Consider the following 25,826-nt stretch of genomic DNA (forward strand, 5'->3'; position numbering starts at 1 on the left):
AGTCGGAACTTGCACAGGCATGCTGCACCCTAGTATTTCACACAATATGCAGAAGGATCTTGTAACAGGCACCGACCTTACATGTTTAAATCGATCCAAAGTGAGCAGGACAAACATGGCAATAGCCATGCTGCCAGCGCAGGAATTGGTGCAGATTGTCACCATTTTTGTGCCCAAAGAAAATGGGTGAATTGCATATCAATTTTTTCCCCCAGTATGTCCAAATACGTTTTTCTGAATGTGGCTCCAGATTAAGTGCCAGCATGTTGGAGCAGGCCCACTGTGTAAATTGAGTTTAGCCATGATGTGGAGTTGCCAGCGTTGGACTGGGATAAGCACAGTAAGAAGTCTCACAACACCAGGTTAAAGTCCAACAGGTTTATTTGGTAGCACAAGCTTTCGGAGTGTCGCTCCTTCTTCAGGTGAAGAAGGTGCTACACTCCAAAAGCTTGTGCTACCAAATAAACCTGTTGGACTTTAACCTGTTGTTGTGAGACTTTTTACTAAATTGGGTTTGACATCCCTGGCCCAGCTTATCTGTTCAACTTTCTAGTCTTGAGGCTTGAACCCACAACCTTTTAACTCGAGAAGTGCTGTCACTCAGCCAAGGTTGACAATACAGGCAGTGATATGTAGAAAGCTCAGTAAATGGATAGGAGCCAGGCCATTACTAATGAGGAGCAGCAGAAGGCCTGTTGAATCTTTATTGCTGAAAGGGAGATGTGGCTAATATGTGTGAAATATATTAAGCATTAGCATACAGCACTCAACAATAATAACTGCACTTCAAAGTAAATCATTTTATATGTAGTACATTGAGATGTTTCTGGGAAACATAAAAAGATTCTATACAAATATAAGTCCCTTTTTTTCTTGTGCACCATATGAGCAACTTAAATAATAGATTCCTTCAATGCATTGGAGAGAATGAGGGCACAGGTGACAGTACAGGTAAACATGGTAAATAACACAGAGGGAGGCCATTCTTCCCATCATGCCCATGGTAGCTCTTTGAAAAGAGTTCATGCTTTTTCCGCACAACCCTTATTTTTAATTATTTTTCAAGTTTATATCAAATTTCTTTTGCCATAACTATTGAATCTATTTCCACTGCACTTTCAGGCAATGCATTACAGATCATAATGCGCTGTACCAAAATAATCCCCGTTTCCCCTTTGGTTCTTGTGCTAATTACCTTAAATCTATATCCTCTGGCTATCAACCCTTCTGTCTATTAATTTTAAAATGATGAAAAGTTTACTTGTGCCCAGGGTGCTCAAGGTAGGAAACTAAATTTGTTGGAATTGGACACAGTCCCAGCTTGCATTGCTGTCCGCCATTCGCTCCAAAGATGCTCTGATGTGTCGGGAAGGTTATGACCCAGAGACAGCTAGGGAGTTGCATTGGTGTTGGATGGACAGGTGTCCTATGTTAACTCCTCTGATCAGATTATTGAATTTCTTGAGGTGTTTGATCTGGGGATTAAAGCAGTTGATACCCCACACAATTAGCAATTTCTTCCACGACACAAGACACGTTTCTTTTGAGGTTTCCTTCAACACAGACCCAACAGAGTACCTCTCCTCTGCGCTACCTTTTCAAGAAAGGGTTTGAAAGTTGGCCATATTAAATTATGCACACATGAATGTGTCCTTGTCCCTTTTGTGACTGCCAGATCCTCACAGGGGTGATGTTAGAGCCATGCAACCCATGTAATTGCACAGGGTCCCAGACCCAGTCAGTGGATCCAGTGATCAGTTTAAAAATCTCAACTTTATTGATACAGTTGCTCCAAACTATACCTTTATTAATCCACTGCAGAGGAACAGAAGTAGTTTGTTTATTCCCTCAAGCCTGTTGTGCAATTTAATGAGATCATAGCTGATTTGCAACTGAACTTCATACACCCACTTTGCAACATATCCTTTGATACTTTTGTGTAACAATGTATTGATTTGTTTTAAATGTAACAATCGATCTAGCTGTAGAAGAGTTTCATAATTTCACTCAATAGATTTAGGCTAGCTGACACTGAGATCCAAATTTAAAATCCCAATTCACTGGCATGGTGCGATATTTAATCTATGCCTTTGGATTACTAGCTCAGTAACATAACCATCATATTACTGTACCCAACCTAAACCAACACTTAACAAATGCTTTCCTTTTAATATACTCTCCTTCCTTGAAGGTGCTGACACGCTTGGATGCAGTTCCACACTTGATTCAGTGTGATACCCATTAGACCATTCCATACATAAACTTTGATGGTGAATGTTGATACATATTTTACCATGCAGAGTCAGATTCTCACTTGATGTTCCAACACATCCTCTTCTGCAGCAAGAGTCACTGCCGGATAGCAATTAAGATTTTTCTCTCCCCAACCCAGTTGTGTGAAGGCTAATTGCAGGACCGTTATCTTTATCCAAGTCAGGAATGGTTGATCCAGAGCAGGTCAAAGCTTGAAACTGGCATCCCCTGCACTGTCCTTTCTAACAGCTGCGACATTCTTGAGTCAGAATTAGCTTTTTAAAGATTACACTCTAATTTTGAGGCACCTCCCTTTTTTTTACACCAGTGGATCCTCCCTTCCCATAGCTAAGTAATTGAGCAGCCCCATAAAATTCTGGCAGATACAGCTGTGTAGACTACTGGCAGAGGCATGATTTATTGATGCATCACCGCGTGTGTAGCTGAATCATACAGTGCAGAAGGTCCAATAAAAAATTAACACCAGTGCTGGCAATCATGAAACTGTTGAACTATTGTAAAAATCCAACTGGTTCACTAGTGTCCTTTACGGAAAGAAATCTGTCATCCTTATTTGATCTGGCCTACCTCCCCCTCTGAAATCACCCAGCAAACTACTCAGTTGTATTCAGAGACGCCCACTTCCGATGTATACGTTTTTTAAAAAAGTCCTGGCTATGATACTGAGCATTGACAGGAGCAATGGCCTGTCCTATTGTTTGTTACTGACTGGCAGGTGAGGTTTAATTTGACAAATACCTTTTCTCTGTATGATGTAGCAAGACGATTTGATTTGATTTATTGTCACATATATTGGTATACAGTGAAGAGTATTGTTTCTTGTGCACTATACAGTCAAAACATACTGTTCATAGAGTACATAGGGGAGAAGGAAAGGAGAGGGTGCAGAATGTAGTGTTACAGTCATAGCTAGGATGTAGAGAAAGATCAACTTAATATAAGGGAGGTCCATTCAAAAGTGGAGCTATCAACTCTTGGGTAATTGAAGCCTTTTAATAGTCAACGGCTAGAGGAAATGAAACAAACATCTGCTAGAAGGAAATCTTAAATGGACACAGTTCATTTTTTGCATGATTTAAACATCCTGCTGCTGTAAGTAGAATGGCTTAATGTGACCTGCCTAATAGTGCTTGTGGGCAGTAATATAAAGTTTCCTTCCTATCAGCTGACAAGGAGATTCATCTATCCGTTAAAATAAGCAAACTGCTTTCTTTGTGAACTGTATCCTGTATCTTGGAACAAATGAACATATAATTAGAAAGTCCTTCATTACTGTTTTTTAAAAAAAATCCAACCCCACAAAAAGAAAAATTCAGCAATTGTGTCTGCAGTTGTGGAGGTGGTGCTGGGAAGTCAGCTGTGTAAGGGTCTGATATAAAACCGGCCACAACTCTGTGAAGCTTTGAAGGATCTTCCTCCCCAAATTCAGAGTCTGGCCCAAGCCATTTCCAGGCCTCAACTGAATGTAGCCGGCTGTACTATAGCAGGCTGGGACATCATCCCAACTCCAGGGAGAGCTGACTTACAGATTTTGGCTTGGCCTCTACTCCTGCCCCCCCCTCCCCCAACCCCTTGCCAAACCAAGGACTGAGCATAGGATGGAAGTAGGCTGCAGTATTTTTGTGGCATGCTCCTCCTGCCCTATGAAAACTTTCCCCCAAAATGCTTTTTGGCCTTTTTGTGTAGTCAATAGTACATTCCCTGTTAAGGGCCAGTAGGTTTGGTCATTCACTGCTTGTACAAATGAGCACATCATGCTCAGAACATGCGCTGCCCAAACCATCTGCTGAAACCCTTATCTATGCTTTGTTACCTGAAGACTCGACTATTGCAATGTAATCCTGGCCAGTCTTCAACATTCTACCCTCCGTAAACCTGGGTTTATCCAAAACACTGCTGTCCATATCCTAATTCACATGAAGTCCCAGTCACCCCTCACCCCTGCTGCGTACCTGCTTGCTCACTGTTAAGCAATACTTCATATTTTAAAATCCTCATAAAAGCAAAATACTACAGATGCTGGAAATCTGACATAAAATACTGGAAAACTCAGCAGGTCTGACTGCATCTGTGGAGAGAGAAATACTTAATGATTCAAGTCCATTAAACTCTTGGGCACTCCTCCCCTTAAGGTCCAGTGGCTTCCAGACCTCTTCCTGGCTTTCCCTGATTGCTCCCTTTGCACTGGCACCCCTTGAATTTACCTGGGCCCCTGGTGTCCAGACCTAGACTCTGATGTTCTCCTGAATTTCTTCTGTCCATTGCAGTCTGTCGCCTTGTAAACAAAAGAGAGCAGATTGGCTGGCAGCTCTCAAAGGCGGGGACCTCCTCCCGAGTGAGGGACAGAAGTCTGGCCTGCAACCACGATGCTCATTCAAGCATGAAATGGCTGTGGGGCTCTCGGAGTCAGCAGCGATGTGTCAGCACCAACTCTTTAGATGGCAGGAAATGAGCCCCCGCCATCTGAAAACTTCAGGCCATTAAATAGAATATTATGGGCCTAATTATTAAATGGATGAATGAGACCACTGAAACACTGAAAGAACTTTCAGAATCCTATGCTGTTAAAAGGGAATTTAACTCATTTGTTCATTGTGAATCAATGCACTGATCCTTGGGTACTTTATATTTCATCAATTTGTGTTCCTCTGACAGTGCTCACATTGCCACACCCCACTTCCATTATTGGAGACTCGAGCACTAATTTAAAAAGCTTCTAACATTGATCTTCCTAAATTTGGATTTCAGGGGTTCTGACTCATGGACCTAACCTTTAATAATGCTAGTTAAGAGTAGACCAATACGAAAGCAACTTCAACAGAGATGAGAAGAACATCTTAACTTAACACGTAAAGACAATGATGTACTGTTGCTGCAGTTACACATTGAGTAAAGAAGAGGCCAGCATCAAAAAACTCTTCATAAATCCAAATCCCCTTAAAAACAAATCACCAAGTCTTTTTGTCATCCAATCAAAGAACAAGATGCTCCCTTCAAACACCTCCTCAAATAACCTACAGATTTTATATCTTTGATAAACTCAGTTTGGTCCAGACAGAAACAATTCGTAAGAGTTGCCCTCACACGTTTTCACTCAACAACTTGGAGTCACCATCAAAGAAAGGGAGCAAACCTTAATGCATCTGTTGCTGGGATGTGGTTGATGTAGACTATACACTCCTTCAACAGCATCTTCCAAACCCACTACTGCTAAAAGGACAAGGGCAGCAGACATACAGGGACACACCACCTGAAAGTTTCCTTCCAAGTCACTCACCATCCTGACTTGGAAATATATTGCCATTCCTTCACTGTCACTGGGTCAAAGTCCTGGAGCTACTTTCCTAACATCACCATGGATGTACCTACACCACATGGACTGCAGCAGTTAGGGAGACGGCTTATTGCCACCTTGAAGGCAATTAGGGATGGGTAATAAATGCTGGCCCATCCAGTGACACCCACTTCCCAAGAATGAATAACACGAGTTCAGTTTGTTGTCATTGATATATAGATTTCCCAGGGTTAAATGTGTATTCTCTAGATGCTGTAATTTAAAAAATAAAACTGGAAGTACAACCACCTCAATCTGACATGTTTCAGTTTTACCCATTACCCTATTCAAAGCAAAGAGGTCTTCTATCCTTGTATCTTGTGGATGGCAATAGTTTGCTTCAAATAGTTGGCCCAATTCATTTACCAACAATAATTGAACTGAGTAGAGATTTAAAGGGTTGGTTGGATGGCGCAGCAATTATTCAGTGAACAAACTGTTGGACAAGTCTTGTTTGTTAAGCAATTGGACATAGACATGCAGGATCTGATACATGCTATTTTGTCCTTTCCTGAGAAACGGAGACCAGCATGATTTTTTAAAATTCTTGAGTTTTTAAGAACCATCCAGTGACTGGTGCAGAAGAATCTAGGAGCAAATGTCTTTTTCACCCCAGATTGCAGAATTTAGCAGTTGACCAATTAAGTCAGAGCAGCTATAGACCTACTCTGCTTATTTTGCTTGCTATTCGGGATGTACAGTTAACGGATTGTTATAAAGGTACACTTCTGTCCTTTGACTCAATGAGACATCATGCTACTATGCCATTCATATTTGGAAGGTCCCAAATCTGTTTGACAGCCTGAACTGAATTAGTTACTGTCAGCTGAAATGGCAGTGATATAATTGACCTCAACATTGTCAGTGTCATTGACCCACCTTCAGGGCTCAAATGTGGCACCTTTGTATTGCACTAATCCATAGAACTGTGCTTCCTGTCTGCAAAAAAGAACTAAGGGCTGTTGACAAGGCAGGATGTCTAAATCTCCATTTTATTTAGGTTGGACCTTTCTCCTTTTTTGATGCCTTGCAGGTTTTAATTCTGTCTATAATTCTCGATATCCTCTGGAGCCAGTTATCTTCTGAAAATCAGGCAGGATGTAAAACAAGCTGTGCACTCACTATCACCGGTTTATTATTATCAGATAAGACCAATTTCACTCCATAAACGGGCAGCATGGTGGCACAGTGGTTAGCACTGCTGCCTCACAGCGCCAGGGACCCAGGTTCGATTCCTGGCTTGGGTCATTGTCCGTGTGGAGTTTGCACATTCTCCCCGTGTCTGTGTGGGTTTCCTCCGGGTGCTCTGGTTTCATCCCACAGTGCAAAGATGTGCTGGTTAGGTGGATTGGCCATGCTAAATTGCCCCTGAGTTTCAGGAGGACTAGCTAGGGTAAATGCATGGGGTTATGGGGTTAGGGCCTGGGGGGATTGTGGTCGGTGCAAACTCGATGGGCCAAATGGAGGATTCTATGAAATCTATGTGTGACCAACACTTACCTTCAATGCAGATGCCTCAGTATTTAAGATTATGTGTGAGGGAGAAGGATAATTCATTGTCTTTGTCTCACCTGTATTCCCCAGCACTAAACAATTTCTAGGGCTGAGAAGGAAAGACTTTAGTAAGAAGTTTAACAACACCAGGTTAAAGTCCAACAGGTTTATTTGGTAGCAAAAGCCACACAAGCTTTCGGAGTTCCAAGCCCCTTCTTCAGGTGAATGGGAATTCTGTTCACAAACAGGGCATATAAAGACACAGACTCAATTTACATGAATAATGGTTGGAACGCGAGTACTTACAACTAATCAAGTCTTTAAGATACAAACAACGTGAGTGGAGAGAGCATCAAGACAGGCTAAAAAGATTTGTATTGTCTCCAGACAGAACAGCCAGTGAAACTCTGCAGGTCCAGGCAGGCTGTGGGGATTACAAATAGTGTGACATGAACCCAATATCCCGGTTGAGGCCGCCCTCATGTGTGCGGAACTTGGCATCAGTTTCTGCTCAGCGACTCTGCGCCATCGTGTGTCGTGAAGGCCGCCTTGGAGAACGCTTACCCGAATGTCAGAGGCCGAATGCCCGTGACCGCTGAAGTGCTCCCCAACAGGAAGAGAACAGTCTTGCCTGGTGATTGTCGAGCAGTGTTCATTCATCCATTGTCGTAGCGTCTGCACGGTTTCCCCAATGTACCATGCCTCGGGACATCCTTTCCTGCAGCGTATCAGGCAGACAACATTGGCCGAGTTGCAAGAGTATGTACCGTGTACCTGGTGGATGGTGAACAGCCTCAGTGCTCAGCACCGACAACTGCCAGTTTCCAGATGCAATTTTACAACTCATCCGCTTCATCCTGGACCACAATATCTTCACCTTCAACAACCAGTTCTTCATCCAAACACACGGAACAGCCATGGGGACCAAATGTGCACCTCAATATGCCAACATCTTCATGCACAGGTTCGAACAAGACTTCTTCACCGCACGGAACCTTCAACCGATGCTATACACTAGATACATCGATGACATTTTCTTCCTTTGGACTCATGGTGAACAATCACTGAAACAACTCTATGATGACATCACCAAGTTCCATCCCACCATCAGACTCACCATGGACTACTCTCCAGAATCGGATGCATTCTTGGACACACGCATCTCCATTAAGGACGGTCACCTCAGCACCTCACTGTACCGCGAGCCCACGGATAACCTCACGATGCTCCACTTCTCCAGCTTCCACCCGAAACACGTTAAAGAAGCCATCCCCTACGGACAAGCCCTCCGTATACACAGGATCTGCTCGGATGAGGAGGATCGGAACAGACACCTCCAGACGCTGAAAGATGCCCTCATAAGAACAGGATATAGCGCTCGACTCATCAATCAACAGTTCTGACGCGCCACAGCGAAAAACTGCACCGACCTCCTCAGAAGACAAACACGGGACACGGTGGACAGAGTACCCTTCGTCGTCCAGTACTTCCCCGGAGCGGAGAAGCTACGGCATCTCCTCCGGAGCCTTCAACATGTCATTGATGAAGACAAACATCTCGCCAAGGCCATCCCCACACCCCCACTTCTTGCCTTCAAACAACCGCACAACCTCAAACAGACCATTGTCCGCAGCAAACTACCCAGCCTTCAGGAGAACAGTGACCACGACACCACACAACCCTGCCACAGCAACCTCTGCAAGACGTGCCGGATCATCGACACAGATGCCATCATCTCACGTGAGAACACCATCCACCAGGTACACGGTACATACTCTTGCAACTCGGCCAACGTCTACCTGATACGCTGCAGGAACGGATGTCCCGAGGCATGGTACATTGGGGAAACCGTGCAGACGCTACGACAACGGATGAATGAACACCGCTCGACAATCACCAGGCAAGACTGTTCTCTTCCTGTTGGGGAGCACTTCAGCGGTCATGGGCATTCGGCCTCTGACATTCGGGTAAGCGTTCTCCAAGGCAGCCTTCACGACACACGACGGCGCAGAGTCGCTGAGCAGAAACTGATGCCAAGTTCCGCACACATGAGGGCGGCCTCAACCGGGATATTGGGTTCATGTCACACTATTTGTAATCCCCACAGCCTGCCTGGACCTGCAGAGTTTCACTGGCTGTTCTGTCTGGAGACAATACACATCTTTTTAGCCTGTCTTGATGCTCTCTCCACTCACGTTGTTTGTATCTTAAAGACTTGATTAGCTGTAAGTACTCGCATTCCAACCATTATTCATGTAAATTGAGTCTGTGTCTTTATATGCCCTGTTTGTGAACAGAATTCCCACTCACCTGAAGAAGGGGCTTGGAGCTCCGAAAGCTTGTGTGGCTTTTGCTACCAAATAAACCTGTTGGACTTTAACCTGGTGTTGTTAAACTTCTTACTGTATTTACCCCAGTCCAACGCCGGCATCTCCTCATCAAGGAAAGACCTGCCATCTGTATAACACTAACGCAGCTGCATGCCTTAATGCTTAGAAGTGTTTCTACTTGTTTTCTTAGTGGAACAACGTTGACTACATTTTAAGAATAATTAAGTGGCAGTAAATCATTTTGGTACATTCTAATGTTGCTATATAATAGCAAGTTCCTTTTTAAATGGAAAAATATGGGCTTTCAATTGATTCCTCTTCACAGCAACAAGGGGCGGCATGGTGGCTCAGTGGTTAACACTGCTACCTCACAGCGCCAGGGACCTGGGTTCAATTCTGGCCTCGGGTCACTGTCTGTGTGGAGTTTGCACATTCTCCCCGTGTCTGCGGGGGTATCCTCCAGGTGCTCCGGTTTCCTCCCACAGTCTAACGATGTGCGAGTTAGGTGAATTGGCCATGCTAAATTGCCCCTTCATGTCAGGGGGATTAGCAGGGTAAATAAGTGGGTTACGGAAATAGGGCCTGTGTGGGATTGTTGTCAGTGCAGACTCGATGGGCCAAATGGCCTCCTTCTGCACTGTAGGGATTCTATGATTCTATGGTTGAGATAGGGAACTCAAGTGGTGAGCCACTGCTACAATCTTGACACTTCGGAGCAAAATGTTGGAAGTGCTGCTCTGCCATGGAACGCCAAGATAAAAACAGCCTAAGGTTCCAGACTGGTGTTTGCCGGTTTTTGGCTGCTGGTTGTAACAATGACTAATTCACTGTCTGTCTTGTCTGCAGCCACACACCTAACCTTTCCCCACTATTAGTTTTTTTTATCATGAATCATTGAGCAATTTGCTTTCGTTAAAGAGTCAACGTTTTCCTCATAGAATGTGAAACAAAATCGCAGAGTAAGTTTAGTGGCTCAACTTTGTGCATTGACATAGGTTCCAATTAAAACTGTTTTTAACAAATAAGGCACGTCATTTATTATTTATTAAATCTTTGAATTAATTCTTTTGTGTTCTAATATTTTCTTTAAATTTATTAAATTTACGTTAATCGAGGTCAGTGAGTGAGGTGAGTACTAGACATTGGAACACTTTCCAATTATTGAGAACCACTGTTAAATCAAGGCAACTATGTTGTGATTAGATACACATTAAATCTCCTGCAACTCTGCCCAACAATATTCCTCAGGCCAAAACTCAGTGGAAAATCCTGCACCATGACGGCATTTTCTGGGCCTACCATCCAGTGGCTCCTCTGAGAGCTAATTTTGCACAGTGTTAGCTGTGTCGCAGTGGATATCCATGATGTGGAGATGCCGGCGTTGGACTGGGGTAGGCACAGTAAGAAATCTCACAACACCGGGTTAAAGTCCAAAAGGTTTATTTGGTAGCACGAGCTTTCGGAGCGCTGCTCCTTCACCTGATGAAGGAGTGACACTCCGAAAGCTCGTGCTACCAAATAAACCTGTTGGACTTTAACTGAGTGGATATCAGCCACAGCTGAATTGTTAGCACTCTCACTCCAGAGGTAGAAGGTTGTGGGTTTAAGTCCCACTACAGAGACTTCTGAGCACAAGTTCCAGACTCGTACTCCAGAGCAGTTCTGAGAGAAGGCCATCTTTTGAATGAGATGTTAATCTGAGACCTGTCTACCCTTTCAGGTGGTCATATGACAGCCCATAGCACTATTAAAAAGTCTCACAACACCAGGTTAAAGTCCAACAGGTTTATTTGGTAGCACAAGCTTTCAGAGTGTCGCTCTTTCTTCAGGGGACTCACTTGAAGAAAGAGCGACACTCCGAAAGCTTGTGCTACCAAATAAACCTATTGGACTTTATTCTGGTGTTGTGAGACTTCTTACTATGCTTACCCCAGTCCAACGCTGGCATCTCCACATCACTGTTAAAAAGAGCAGGGGAGTTATCCCAAGTGTCCTGGCCAATATTTTTAAAAAAACAGCCTCACTAAAATAGACTATCTGCTCATTATCATACTGCTATTTGTAGGGTCTTGGACTAATCAAATTCCTCTTTGGAAGCACTCATTCATTCAATGGGCTGAATGGCCTCTTTCTGTGCTGTACTGTTCTATGCTAAGCTCAACAACAAACCCAAGAAGCTTGTTCATTTTGAAAAATACACATATTTCTAGTCTTCTCCCACAGTACATCTCATAACAACAGTAAAACGCATTGGATTATCCACTGACAGGATAGTCAAGCTTTTGTTTTATTTCCACTTTGCTCAGCTCCTAGCTGGGAAAGAAAAGGCTGTTCTACCTGAATGCCCAATTCAGGCCCTGACCTTCCAATCTCACAACCTTTGACCTGAATGACCCCAAACATGGGATTTTTTTCCCCATGGATAACTGAGGAAGCATAATCTGACCCGACCAGCCAAGCAACTCTCCACAGAACTCAGTTGAATTGAGTCACTTCAAACAGAATAGGTGCTGACCTAACTTTAATTGTTGAAACAAATAGCCTATGAACAGGAAACTTAGATGATAGGGTAGAAAGTCTGCAAAAGTATGCTGAAAATGATAAAGCAGGTCAAATCAGAGGAGACTTGTGTGGAGTATAAATAGTAACACAGATTGGCTGGGCTGAATAACCTGTTTCTGTGCTGCATGTTGTGTGTGTGTAAATTCTCATCTACATCTCCCAGCCACGTTGTTCTGTGCATTTAATGCTTTAAGAGCAAAGTGTAACTCAATATAGCATTTTTAACATTCTTAACATCTAGGCCGGAATTCTCCCATCCTGCCCGCAACTAGATGGGCGGGTTACGGAGAATGTGAAACACCATTGACGGTCGGGCAGGGATTTCCGGCTTTCAGACCAGCGCGGCCGGAAAATTCTGCCTCTAGTTTCTAACACAGCAGCATAATCAGAAATCCTAAAGTGCGACGGGCCTTTGGGTGAGGGCAGGATGATAAACTTGGCATGTGTTTCTCTTCACAGTCAGATATCCTGATAATTGTAGGCTCACAAGGTTTTGTGCTAGTTACTGGTGAGCCACTGGCACCTGTGCAAGCTTAGAGCAATATGAGTAAATTCTTTGAAGAGAGAACAGATAAGGGGAGAAAAATCAAAATGAAAATTAAAGGAAAAGTGAGTAATCAAATTCTAACAGAAGTCACCAACTACATCCTCTGTGACTGTGACTATAGTTCTTTGTCCCTCTCCATGGTCTTCAACATGGTTGACAGCACTATTCTCCTCTGACACTTCTCCTCCATTGTCCAGCTCCATGGAACTGCCTTTGCCTGGTTCATGATGTAGACAGAGCAATGGCTTCTCTCCCTCACTACCTTCTCACCACCAGATTCTCCCAATGATCTATGATGAATCTCTAATCTTCCATGTTGTTTGCTACTGTGCTGCTCCTCAGCAATATCTTTGCAGACACTGGATCAGATGTTACATGCATTCCACACCAGAGACCTGAGATGCTTTCAGTGTCAGACTGCCAATTCACAGAGGAGACTCATAAGATGTGGCAGGGAATTCTATGGTGAGTACCTCACTTCCTGACTCCCTAAAGCCTGACCACCATTTGCAAGGCTTAAGTTAGGAGTGTGATGGAATATTCTCCACTTGCCTAGATAGATGCAGCTCCAACAACATACAAGAAACTTGAAATCAACCAAGACAAAGTAGCCCTCTTGATTGTCACTCCCTCCACCACCAGCGCACTGTGACAGTAGTATATACTATGTACAAGATGCACTGCAGCAACTTGCCAAGACTCCTTCAACAGCACCTTCCAAATCTGCAACAAGGGTAACAAATGCATAAGAACACCACCCCCTGCATGTTGCCTTCCGTGGCACAGTGGTTAACACTGCTGCCTCACAGCGCCAGGGACCCGGGTTCAATTCCGACCTCGGGTCACTGTCTGTGTGGAGTCTGCATGTTCTCCCTGTGTCTGTGTGGGTTTCCTCCGGGTGCTCTGGTTTCCTCCCACACTCCAAAGATGTGCAGGTTAGGTTGATTGGCCGTGCTAAATTGCCCTTCAGTGTCGGGGATTAGCAGGGTAAATGTGTGGGGTTGCCGGAATAGGGCCTGGGTGGGATTGTGGTTGGTGCACACTCGATGGATTGAATGGCCTCCTTCTGCACTGTAAGGATTCTATGATTCCAAAGCACTCAGCATTCTGACTTGGAACTTATCACAATGCCTTCACCATCACCTGGTCCAAATCCAGAAGCACTGCATAGCTTAACAACATGGACTGCAGCTCACTGTCGTATTCTCAAGGGTAATTAAGAATGGGTAAAAAATGCCTGCCTTGCCACTGATGCCCACATGCCAGGAATTAATTTTAATAAATGATTAATAGGCACTGTTGTTGGACATGTGATTTAAATACTTATTCATACTGCATATGTGTGTGAACTTTAACCTAATTTTGGGTTTGCTGATGAAAAGCAGAGTGTGGGAGTGTGGTTCTGAGTGTTTGCATTTCTTGGTTACTGTAGGGTGACAGATGTTTGGTCAATACATATACCTATCTTGAAGTAAATTTAATTATTGTATGAATGTACCTTCTACTAAAATGAATGTATGTGGCGAACACATGCATTCGCATTAACCACACCCGTGGTCAGTCAGATTACAATTTGAATATGCCGACCCAGATTTCCAGTATAGACGTTGCTGCTGTGTCTCAAACTGGTGATGGATTGATGGTCGGATGCAGTTGGATCCTTCTTTATTTGTCATGCCTTCGTAAAACTGCCTGAAAATGGCAGAAAGTTTATGAGATTATGTTTGTGCTGTGGCACAGGTTATAAGCGTACAAGAGAAGGATGCCATTGGAAAAGCTGGCTTGATTCAGCCGGCATAGCGTATACCTGACCAGTCCAAAAGGTCACCAGCCAACATTGCTTTTCTGAATGCTTACCTGTATGGAAAACAGACATTTCAGTGGGAAAGAAGAAATGGCTTCTTTGGAAATTCCCTCTGTCAACTCCTCCACCATTTAGAATCATAGAATCCTACAGTACAAAAGGAGGCCATTTGGCCCATCGATTCTGTACCGACCACAATCCCACCCAGGCTCTAGCCCCATAACCCCATGCATTTACCCTAACTAGTCCCCCTGACACCAAAGGGCAATTTAGCATGGCCAATCCACCTAACCTGCACATCTTTGGACTGTGGGAGCACCTCTAAAATTTCCTCTAAAAGTTTCCTTGCGCTTGTCTTTGACTGAGCTTTCATCCACCCCTTCAGTTCTATTTGCCCTACAGCGAGACAGCTTCCTATGCAATCACACCCCACGTGAGTTGGTGTTGCTTCAGGTTCTTGGGATTCTTCTTAAATTAAACCTGCAATATAACTACAAGTTGCTACTGTCACAGAGACATTTGTCATGAAGGTTCAATGCCAATACCTCTCCTGTGGACACTGACTCACATATATATGAGTCTCCACAGTTGAATGCTGCTGCCAGTGGTACTGTAATCATTGCTTACGTGGGAGTCTGAACAATGAGCATTAACACCTTGGGACGTCACAATGCAGTCCTTACCCAATGCCCACACATATCTTCTCCTGATTGTGATTAAGAGCAAGAATACTGTCTGGTTTTTCTTTGCCCCACCCTCCTTGCAGATACCTGTGTGCCCTGCAGTGATGAGTTAACTTGGCATTCTTCAAGAAATTAAGCTGGAGCTTTCTAGTTTGTATGGCATTGATGCAAAGGGTGGAATTTAATAAGATGAGCATAGTTCCTGATGGTGTGACAGCCGCCACCCATCCATTCACAATGTAAGTTTTACGTGCATGTGTCGGCATGTCTCAAATGTGCAATCACGTGGCATGGGATTGCTCTCAGCAGCCTGCCTCTTCATTTGATGCTGATGTGAGGGTCACAACAAGGTGTAATGATTGTGAAAGAAAAATTAAGAAGTATTGAGGTCACAATGGTGCTACAGGTGCTGGGAGACTGTTATAATGAACACATATATGGATATCACAATATATTTTGTTCACTTGACTATTGAGTGCATTTATTGAGTTATCCTCCTTCAGAGGGCATAGGGCATATTGTACATCATGCTTCATGTTTGATAGTTGTTGCTGAATGAAGGAGTCTGTGAGATATCTCACCTGTGATCATCTTGCTGGTGCCAGTACAGAGCGAGACTGCGGATAGTTGGGAACCTGTCTCGGGGGCAGGGAATTCAGATGGTGTTCGTAAAGCAGAAGTGGAAATGAATAGGGTTGGGAAGCATTTTCCGATCAGGGCCAGTGTGATCTCCTGGACTCGTTTTGATCGCCACAGTGGGTCGGAGAGGAATTTCCCAGATTTTTTTTTTCCCCATATTGGCCCTGGGGTTTTCACTCTGGGTTTTCGCCTCTCCCTGGAGATCACATGGTCTGGAATGGGGGGGTGGGGGTGAGTTAATAGGTTGTGATGAACAAAGCATCGTAGCTGTGAGGGACAGCTCGGTGGATAGGATATTAGGATGTAGATAGGCTGGAAAATTGGGCGGGGATCCTGGATTCAGGATTCAATCCTGGACCAGGGAGCGGCGCGGGCTTGGAGGGCCGAAGGGCCTGTTCCTGTGCTGTATTGTTCTTTGTTCTTTGTTCTGTGCAGACAACAGACTAGCAGAGTGTTAGAGGTCAGTGTTAATTGGATGGTAATGCATATGGTGTGCTTTGTATTCTCAAGGCAATGCGACAACGGCTGAACATGCTGTATTTTGCTGGCCTCCCCATAAATGACATGCCAAGGAGATTGGCCGAGGTCACTGACAAGTGTGGGATGTACTGCTTATGCAATCAGGGCCTTGACAATGTGGGCAAGGAGCAGAGAGATAGCTCATGATATCTTCATTGACATCAGTGTCAGTGCAAAGCCAGTATCCTTGGTGGAGTGTGTGGGGAGTCATCTCTTCATCCTGTGCGAGAATGGTCCACTCCACCTGGTCTTCTAAGGGATAGAGGACATGTGTAGTGAGGCAGCAATTAGGTCATGGAGGCTGGCAGAGGTGGACACACCATCGGAGCAGGCAACAGTTTGCAGGAGAGCGAATGAAGGTCAGGTGGGGCATCAATTGAAGATGAGATTATCCCTGACAACCCTGGCATGTCTCTCCATGATCCTGGCATCTGTGAGATCCGCCATGAAATCTCTATCCTCTTCCGCCTCATATTCCTTACCATCATCCTTATCGGAGGAGGTTAACAGCTCCTCCATGTCTTTGATTGGCAAATCATCTCCTCTTTGCAATGCTGCATTGTGCAAGGCACAGCAGACAGTGACAATCCTGGACACTCACTTGGCAATTGTTGTAAAACTTTCTTGGACCAATCAAGGCATCAGAAACACATTTGTTTAGTCCTATGGTCTGCTCGAGGATTACCCTTGTTGAGCAGTGGACAGCGCTGTAACACTCCTCCTCAGGACTTTGGGGAGGATGCACTGGTGTATTGATCCACATTTTAAGGAGATAGTCCTTGACAGCCTGGATCTAACCCTGCACCAGGGCAGGGGTATTGAGTTACTGCAGCAGCTCGTAGTTCCTTAAGAGATATATGTCGTGAGAGATCCCTGGAAAATGAGCACACACTTACATAATTCTTGCAGATAACATGAACAGAAGCACCACCACAAGCTCCCGTCCAAACCACTCACCACCCTGACTTGGAAATATATCACCATTCACTGTCACTGGGTCAAAATCCTGGAATTCCCTCCCTAACAGCACTGTGGGTGTACCAAGGCGGCAGCTCACCGCCACCATCTTGAGGGTAATTAGAGATGGGCAATAAATGCTGGTCTAGCCAGCGACGCCCACATCCTGTAAATAAGTAATAAAAATGGGAATGAAACCCCTTCCAGTTGACAAATGAATCTGACTGTTCGCAGGGAGCCCTAATGATCACGTGTGTGCAGTTGATTACACCATGTACCTGTGATCTGAGACAGCCCCAAAGCAAACTGTTCTAGCAGCCTGGACATCAGCATCAGTTCAGAATATGAAGAATTTGTTAGCCTTTCTGAACAGTGGCCACCTCCCGAATGCAGCTATGTGTTACAGATTGGGAAATGCCACACATGCCACCCCCCATGGTGTGTAGAATGAGCCAAAGAGGAGAGTAGAGCTGCAATAACCTTGAGGGCGACTGGCATGGAGATCCATCCTATGCCACGGTGTTGTAAGTCTTATTGTAGGAATACATACAAGTCTACATGTGGTGATGTGCCAATGCTCTTCGGCAGCGAAGCTGGCCCTGACTGGGTTCCTCCTTGGCTGCTGCTTTCTGAAGGCCGCCCCATGTTGTTGGGGGATCAAGGCCCTCCTCTGACAAATCCTCTTCTCCACTGCCTGACGTTGCAAAAGGATTGGGTGTGTGAGACTCATTGTAAATCCACAAAGTGAACTGTGTGAAGAAGGCAGTGGAAATGTGCCTCTGTTGATATGGCTTTCATTCACAGAGCAGCTGCAGTTGATCAATGGGAATGCATGACCTTTCCATGGGCCACACCCATCCTCCAGTGCCCTCCACCCATAAGAATCTGATCTGTGAGGTAAATGTTTCCTAGCTGCACCTGATCTCCAGCAATGTAGCAGTTTCCTATTAGCCATGTTGACAGACATGGACACTGTGACCCTGCAGCTGGGGTTCATCCGCCTCCACCCTCCCCGAGCTTCTTCCCATCTCCTTTGATCCTCCCAACTTTACCCTGCTCTTTCCCGCAATCATCCAACCACCATCCCTCACCCAGAGACATTGACCATCCTCATAGGCCATTGACCTGCTCCCCCTGCAACTCGACCTGGCCTGCTTCTAAATCAAGGTTCCTTCTTTGAGTAGAGGAGCAATTTGATAAGTTGTTTGGGTTTCTGCGAACAGTCAGATTCATTTGTCAGTTGGAAGGGGTTTCATTCCCATTTTTATTACTTATTTACAAGATGTGGGCGTCACTGGCTAGATCAGCATTTGGGTTTCTGTAAAGAGAGAGGAGCCCAGGAGATAAAAGAGTGTGAGAGAGAGAGAGCATCAAGACTTTGTAAAGAGGCATGATAGGAAGAGGAGACAATTGGGAGTACAGGTGAGTAAACACTTTATAAAAGTTTAAGGTCTATCAATGCAACTCGACTATGTGGAGTGTGCATCTTGCACAGTGGTTAGCTGCTGCCTCAAAGCGCCAGGGACGTGGGTTTGATTCCCGGCTTGGGTCACTGTCTGTGCGGAGTTTGCACGTTCTCCTCGTGTCTGCATGGGTTTCCTCTGGGTGCTCCGGTTTCCTCCCACAATCCGAAAGGTGTGCTGGTTAGGTCCCTCAGTGTACCCAAACAGGTGCCAATGTGTGGCGACTAGGGGATTTTCACAGTAACTTCATTGTGCTGTTAACGTAAGCCTACTTGTGACATTAATAAGTAAACTTTTATTTACAAAGGATATATCAGAGGGTAGAATTTTTAAAAATTCATTGTGGGACATGGGCGTCGCTGGCTGACCAGCATTTATTGCCCATCCCTAGTTATCTTTGGAGGGCAGTTGAGAGTCAACCACCTTGCTGTGGCTCTGAAGTCACATGTAGGCCATAACCAGTAAGGACGGCAGATTTTGTTCCCTAAAGGACATTAGTGAACATGATGAGTTTTTCTGACAATTAACAATGGTTTCATGATCATCAGTAGTTTCTTAATTCCAGATATTTTTTATTGAACCCAAATTCCACCATCTGCTGTGGCAAGATTCGAACCCGGGTCCCCAGAACATTCGCTGAGTTTCTGGATTAATAGTCTAGCGATAATATCACTAGGCCATTACCACCCCCAGAATGAAGGTAAATAGAGTTCTTGGGGAATTGGTACATTTAGAGTAAGGGGAAAGTTAAAAAGCCTAAAGCAGGATGAATGTGCATGTATGTGAATGCATGGGGTGTGGTTAATGAGATTGGTGAACTATAGGCACAGATTGACAAATGGATTTATGATATTATTGCTATAACAGACCTGGTGTAAAGAGGGACAGGACTGGGAGTCCAGGGTACAAGGTACAAGGGAAAGACAGAAAAAGAGGAAAAGGGATGAATGGCAGTATTGATTACAGTGCTGGAGAGAGAGGAAGTCCCTGAGGGGCTAAGGACAGAATCTCTCTGGCTCAAGGTAAAGAATGATAAAGGTGTAATAACATCAATCAGCGCGGGCAATCGGTGCAGGCAATCGGTGCAGGCAACTACAGACCATTGAAAACCACAGAAAGAGCACCAATAAAGGATGGAGCAATGTGCAGAAATAAACAGAATTTATGGGTTGCTGACAACCAGCAAGACCTCAATAAACAGTTCTCCCCCTGTTTGGGGGAGAAGAAATTTGAAATGAATCACAATCACTTCTGGATTATAGCAGCGGCCCGGGAAACATCAGTGCAAAGTGAGCTGGGAGGACCTTGGACAAGAGTATCAAACATATGTGACGTGACCAGCAAACTGAGGCTGTGGGCTGCTCCCTGCTGCAAGTTTTCACAATCCAGTGTTAGTCAATTTCAGACTCTATAGACCACCAAATAGTGAAATGGATGTTGAGAAACAAATTTGCAAAGAAATTACACAGAGATGTAAGGATTGTAGAGTAATTAGAATGGGGACTTCAATCATCCAAATACTGACTGGGATAGGAATAGTTATTTAATTTATTAGTCACAAGTAGACTTACATTAACACTGCAATGAAGTTATTGTGAAAATTCCCTCGTCGCTACACTCCAGCGCCTGTTCGGGTACACTGAGGGAGAATTTACCATGGCTAATGCACCTCACCAGCACGTCTTTCGGACAGTGGGAGGAAACTGGAGCACCCTGAGGAAACCCACACAAACACAGGGAGAACATGCAAACTCCACACAGACAGTGACCCAAGGCAGGAATCGAACATGGGTCCCTGGTGCTGTGAGGCAGCAGTGCTAACCACTGTGTCACCGTGCTGCCCAATAGTGCAAAGGGACAAGAGGGGAAGAGTTCCTGGAGTGTGTTCAGGATAATTTTCTGCAGTGTTATGTTTCCAGTCCAGAGAGAGAGCAGGCACTGTTGGACCTGGTTCTGGGGAATGAGTTGGTCCAAGTGGATCAAATATCAGTGAGAGAACATTTAGCGGACAGTGACCATTGTATCACAAGGCGTAGGTTGGTCATGAAAAAGGACAAAGAACAATCTAGAACAGGAATAATTAATTGGGGGAAAGACAACATCGATGGGATGGGAATGCATCGGAATCGATGAATTGGAATCAAATATTGGCAGAAAACAATGGGCTATTTTCAAAGATATAATAATGTAGGAAATGTCGAGGTATATTCCATTAAAGGGAAAAGGTAGGTCAAACAGAGTACCCTAGATAATGAAAGAGATAGAGGTGAAAATGAAATGGAAGCAGTACCCATATGACAGATGTCAGGTAGAAAATACAATGAAGAATCAGCTGAATGGAGAAGGACCAGAAGGGAAGTGAAAAACCTAATAAGAAAAGCAAAGAGGGAGCAGAAAGCTATCATAAAATGGAAACCCAAGGTCTTTTATAAGCATGTAAATAATAAAAGGGTGGTTGGGGAAAAGCGTATGATCAATTAGAGATAAAAAGGAGATTTGCACATGTAGGCAGGAGCAGATGTGTTAAATGAGTACTTTGTTTTAACAAAGGGAGAAGTTGCTACCCAGGCTGTGGTGAGAGAGATAATTGATGCACCCGAGGAATTTAGAATTGAGAAGGTGGAGGCATTAGAAAGGCTATCTTTACCTAAAATTGATAAGGCACCAGGACCAGATGAGATGTATCCAAGGAAACGGAGGGAGGTGAGCATGGAAATTTCACAGGCACTGGTAAGAATCTTCCTGTCTCCCTTAGGCACAGGAGTGGCAACGGAGGACTGGAGAATTGAAATGTTACATCCTTGTTCAAAAAGGGGTTCAAGGCTAATGCAGGCAACTACAGATCAATCAATTTGACTTCAGTGGTAGGGAAACTTCTGGAAACTATAGTTCTGGACAAAATCAATAGTCATTTAGACAAGTGCAGGATAATTAGGGAGAGCCAGCATGGATTTATGAAGAGAAAATCATATTTAACTAGCTTGCTGGAATGTTTTGAGGTGGTAACAGATTTTGTGGTTGCTGACCTTCCATGTGTGGTGCAGCTGCTTCCCTTGGTCACAAAGGGTGAGCACTGCAATGAATGGCCTGTGGTCTGGAGCCTAGCTCCCTCCCGACTTCTCCACACCCCTCCTTCTCCAACCCCTATCCTTAATGTGCCAGTGCCCTGCTGTGCTGCCATCTGAGCAAACCATCCACCCTCTTGCCAGCCCAACTGTTGCACTGTTTAAGGACCTGAAGAGTACCACACTCTTCTTCCATCTTGTCCTATCCACTACTGGACCACCTTCCCCTGGTCCCATCCCTCGTGCAACTGAGTTTCGCAAAGACAAATCCTCACCTCAGATCCAAAGATCAAACAACCTCAACTACTGTACGCCATCTTTAAGATGTCAAGAAAAATGAGATACAAGTTTCCTCTGTGCTACTTTTGAAGAGGGGTTTAATTTAGTGTGTCTCCCATTAATGAGTAGTCATTGTATGCAAATGAATGTTAAATTAAACATTTAACATTTTGATGGCATGTTGGCTGCTGACACGCTGGCCGCTTTATCTCACAAACTCAACGCAAAAACAGAAAACTGAGATTTCAGCTCCTGCCTAATGAAGTCTCCTTGCCCACCACAATTCCTGCTCTTACAGGCCCCATTAAATACCGCCCATGCTGTCCAAAGTGCATGGCCCATTAGGGAAGTCTTATAGTTTCCTTAAAGCCCAACAATGGATTGGAGAAGCTGGGACTTGTTCTTCTTGGATCAGAAAGAGCTAAGAGAAAAGTTGATGGAGGCGTTTAGAGAAACCATTTCAATGTTCAAAGGGCTGATGACCAGAAGGCATAAATTTAAGGTGATTAACAAATGCACAAGAGATCAAACTTTTTTTTTTTTACTTGGAATGCGCTGCTTGATAGAATGGTGGCAATTGATTCAGTTGTAGCTTTCAAAAGGGAACTGGACAAATACTCGAAGAAAGAAAATTGCAGGAATATGTGGAAAGTACAAGTGAGTGGAGCAAACTGTTCTTCAAAGATCCAAATCCAGTGAGACAAATGGCCTCCTTGTGTACTGTACTGTTCATATGTCCATATGAATTTGATGGATGTGAACTGTGCATCCGTTCACCATTAAGTGGGCAATCCAACTGAGCTCCAGTTTGTCCATTGGAGAATCAGTCTCACCCTTTTGTGCTTGAAATACCATTATCATGCAACTAAGATATCTTTTTAAAAAATCCTCTTTCTGATCCTCCGTTATTCAAGTGTTTCTTTGTGTCGATTGCCCAGATTACATATTTTATAAAGAAAATAGTCCAGTATTTATTTGAAGAGCAGAAAAGATTATTTTTACCTTTTTCTCTGCTTCATTTCCGGTTCTGTGATTTCACTTTAGCAAGTAAGTTGTATGCAGGAAATGAGTCAGGTTTGCTTGACTTTCTTGAGGCTTTCCTTTGGGTTTCACGTCAAGCTGCAACTATTCCCAATTAAACTTGGCAGAACGCAGACAAATTCTATTGAAATGTGTGTAACTTTGGAATCTCTGCCCCAGACTGACTTGGTTCACAGAAATATTTGCACAGTTCCACCATCATAAGTAAGTTCTACCCAATGAGTTGCCCTTTATCCCAGCCTCCTGGATTTGCTGCAGATTTTTTATATTGTGGAATTAACACTACTAGGCAATCCAAGACAAAAGGGATGTGGAAAGACTGTGGCCAAGAAAATCAGCATGCACCCAAAACGATGGAGTGATGTCTCCATGCACTGGCCAGAGATCCATCAAATTCATTAGGGCCTAATTTAAAGCTGCCCTACAGTTTGCCAAATGGAGGGTGGAAAATTGTTTGCATTGATAAGGTGGACGGACTGATGGACGGTCCCTGATTGGGGAGAAGCCTCAAGGGCTGGACAGCAGGCTGGCTGGAGTTGCTATATTTTGGACTCAGGAACAGAACTCTTGTTTCTTCAGGGACAAAAGTCCTGATCAATGTTCAGTTCCATTCCTAACTCCTCAGATACTGAAGCAGTTTGTGTCTGTATGCAGAAAGACCTGGACAACATTCAGGTTTGGGCTGGTAAGTAGCTAGTAACATTCGCACCACAGAAATGCCAATGAATGACTGTCTCCAAAAAAAAGAGAAACTTTAAAATCTGCCCTTGACATTCAAACACATTACCATCACTGAATCTACCACCAACATCATCCTGGAGGTCACTATTGACCAGAAACAAAATTGGACCAGCTATGAAAGTACTGTAGCTACAAGAACAGGTCAGAGGCTGGGAATTCTTCTCTGCCAAGATGGCCTGAACCCGAGATCTCTCCCACATAGAAGAACAAGGGAAGAAAGCAGACATATGGCATTACTACCAAGTCCCACACCATCCCGAATTGGAAATATATTGTGATTTCTTCCTAGTCACTGTGTCAAATCGGAGAATTGTTGCATAGCGGAAGGCGGCCATTCAGCCCTTCATGTCTGCACCGCCTCTCTGAACGAGCAATTCACCATTGAACAAACAAATTCCTGGAACTCCCTGAAAGCATTGTCGGTCTACTTACACCATGTGGACTGCAGCGGTTCAAGAAGGCAGCTCACCATCACCTTCTCAAGAGCAATTCAAGATAGGCCTTGCCACACCCCGTAAACAAATAAAAAACATCACTTACCATCCTGAGTTTTAAATATATTGCCATTCTTCTATCCCAGAGCTCCCTGACTATTGGCACTCTGGCTGTACCTTTATCACAGGGACATTAGCGGTTCAAGAAGGCAGGTCACCACCACCTTCTCATGGGGAATTAGAGAAGGATAATAAACGCTGACCTTGCCAGTGGTGCTCACATCCAGTAATTGAACAAAATAAATCCTTTTATAGAAGGCCATTCTGACTCTCAAGTCTGTTTTGCCACATAGTCAGATCATGGATGACCTGAATCTGAACTCCATTTACCTGCTTTGGTTCCGTAATCCTCATCTAATAAAAAAACCTAGCAATCTCAGGTTCTAACAGCCACCAACAGCTTCTCAGGGGAGAAACTGGAGACTTCTACTACCTTTAGCTGTGAAGGAGTGCTTCTTGCCATCACTCTGAAAGACCTATCCATGACATTTAAGGTTAATTCCTTGTTCTGGACTCACCACCCTTTAACCACTGCATAGATCACTTAACCTGGGACAACTGCAGAGCATGCTACCAAAGCCTCCTATCCCATCTGTACCTTCACTGGAACCAAGGTAGGTCTTCGACTTGCACATTTAAGGAGCCAGATCAGGGGATGACCTCAACATCTAAAATTCATCCAAGCCAATATGGTTTCCAGCACACTTCAGGCGCAGCAGAGCAGGGGACAATGCAAAAATTCATGGAATCTAATGCCAATTTTAACCTAGAAAAATGAAGAGTCATTCACCCCTCTGGTCCTCATGTAGACTCCCAATGGTTCAGTTAGGAAATGCACTGTGTAAAATTGAATCTCGAAGGTTAGGAAGGTCCAAGGATTGATCTCTGACTCTGTGACAAACTAATCATTCTGTGGCGACACAGGGCTACACTTCAGTCTTAAACCCATTGAGTTTAACCTGTGGATTAACAACATTAGTGCAGGTGTGTTCAGAATCATTCCATGGAGTTGTGCATTGTACATTAATTTAAACATTGACAAGTGTGAGGTTTTACCTTTAGGTAAGCAAAATAAATAGGCTGCCTATTACTTGGAAAGTAAGAACATAAATGGGGTAAAGAAGCAAAGGGATCTAGGAGTACAAATCCTCAAATCACAAGGACAGCACGCTGGCACAGTGGTTAGCACTGCTGCCTTACAGCGCCAAGGACCCGGGTTCAATTCCCGCTTAGGTCACTATTTGTGCGGAGTCTGCACGTTCTCCCCGTGTCTGCGTGGGTTTCCTCCGGGTGCTCCAGTTTCCTCCCACAAGTCTGAAAGACATGCCGATTAGGTGCATTGGCCATGCTAAATTCTCCCTCAGTGTATCTGAACAGGCGCTGGAGTGTGGCGACTGGGGGATTTTCACAGGAACTTCATGGCAGTGTTAATGTATGGCTATTTGTGACTAATAAATAAACTTTAAGTAATGACATAGTTCAGTAAGGCTGCAAGAACTGCAAACGGGGTTTACGGGATGTGTTTATTTCTAGAGAGAGAGAATTGGAAAGCAAGTTATACTAAACTTTTATCGAACCATGGTTAGACCACACTTGGAAT

At 44.3% G+C, this 25,826-nt stretch overlaps 1 protein-coding gene across 1 annotated transcript in view; it reads left to right on the forward strand.

Annotated features, from left to right (window-relative positions):
• Positions 1–401: 401 nt before the first annotated feature.
• LOC144500377 (uncharacterized) overlaps positions 402–25,826 on the forward strand; it is a 417,466-nt gene continuing 392,041 nt past the window's right edge. The window contains exon 1 of the mRNA XM_078223167.1: positions 402–422. The gene's annotated coding sequence lies outside the window, so the exon portion shown is untranslated. The remainder of the gene's footprint in view (positions 423–25,826) is intronic.

Source organism: Mustelus asterias, chromosome 11 (assembly GCF_964213995.1).
Source record: "Mustelus asterias chromosome 11, sMusAst1.hap1.1, whole genome shotgun sequence".
Taxonomy (NCBI): domain Eukaryota; kingdom Metazoa; phylum Chordata; class Chondrichthyes; order Carcharhiniformes; family Triakidae; genus Mustelus; species Mustelus asterias.